Source organism: Penaeus monodon, chromosome 4 (genome assembly GCF_015228065.2).
Source record: "Penaeus monodon isolate SGIC_2016 chromosome 4, NSTDA_Pmon_1, whole genome shotgun sequence".
Classification (NCBI taxonomy): Eukaryota; Metazoa; Arthropoda; class Malacostraca; order Decapoda; family Penaeidae; genus Penaeus; species Penaeus monodon.
This window is the reverse complement of record NC_051389.1, coordinates 5768212-5769656: the sequence shown is the minus strand read 5'-3', so window position 1 is coordinate 5769656 and position 1445 is coordinate 5768212.

Sequence of the window (1445 nt, the reverse complement as noted above, 5' to 3'; positions counted from 1 at the left end):
CTTGCGTTTTGTGTTGCTGTCTCGTTTCGAGGAGGGAATTCTCGGTTTTCTTGCCGTTTTGTGTTGCTGTCTCGTTTCGAGGAGGGAATTCTCGGTTTTCTTGCCGTTTTGTGTTGCTGTCTCGTTTCAAGGAGGGAATTCTCGGTTTTCTTGCCGTTTTTGCTGGTTTGGAATTCTCGTTTTCTTGCGTTGTGTCGTCTCTTCAGAGGACTTTCGTTTTTCTTTTTGTTGCTGTCTCGTTTCGGTGGGAATTTTCGTTTTCTTGCCCTTTTTGCTTCTCGTTTAGAGGATCTCGTTTTGCCGTTTTGTTTGCTCTCTTTCAAGAGGATTCTCGTTTTCTTGCGTTTGTGTGTCTCGTTCGAGGATGGATATCTCGTTTCTTGCCGTTTTGTGTGTGGTCCGTTCTCAAGGAGGGAATCTCGGCTCCTTGCCTGTGTGCTCTCGTTCCGAGAGTGGAATTGAACTCGATTATTGCCGTTGTGTGCTGCTCGTTCGAGGAGGGAATCCGGTTCTGCCGTGTTGTGTGCTGTTCGTTACAGGAGGAATCTCGCTTTTCTTGCCGTGTGTGTTGCTGTCTCGTTTCGGTGGGAATTTCTCGGTTTCTTGCGTTGTGTTGCTGTCTCGTTGAGGAGGGATGTCTGTTTTCTTGCGTTTTGTGTTGCTGTCTCTTTTCAAGGAGGGAATTCTCGGTTTTCTTGCCGTGTTGTGTTGCTCTCTCGTTTCAAGGAGGGAATTCTCGGTTTTCTTGCCGTTTTGTGTTGCTGTCTCGTTTCAAGGAGGGAATTCTCGGTTTTCTTGCCGTTTTGTGTTGCTGTCTCGTTTCGAGGAGGGAATTTCTCGGTTTTCTTGCTGTTCATCACTTTCGTTGTTTCTTGTTTTTTTGTTTTCAGGGGGGAGAGGGCGTCTATTTTGTTGTTTCTTGCTTTTTTTTAAATCTCTTTCGTTATCTCTTGGTTTTTATTTCTTTCGGTATTTCGTGTTTTCTTTTCTTTTCTTTTTCTTTTCCTTTAATCTGTTTTGTTATTTCTTGCTCTTAATCTCTATCGTTATTTTCGTTAGTGTCGGGAGTATTTGGATATGATTTTAATGTGTATATATGAGAGGTGGTAACGCCGGCACTCTCCGTGGAAAAGGAACTGGGGACCCTACCACGTACTCACTCCAAGAGCATCACTACATGGAAACTACAATTAAGTATCATGCTGTGACCACGGCGGCTCAAACATGAACCTACCGTTAAGAAGAAGAGAGGAGAGGTGGTAGTGTGGTGAGCGTAACAGGAAGGAAAAATAGTAGTTATTGTGTGTGTGTGTGTGTGTGTGTGTGTGTGTGTGTGTGTGTGTGTGTGTGTGTGTGTGTGTGTGTGTGTGGTGCGTGCGTGCGTGTGTGTGTTGTGTGTGTGTGTGTGTGTGTGTTTATGCACATATGCGTTTAAAATCCATGTT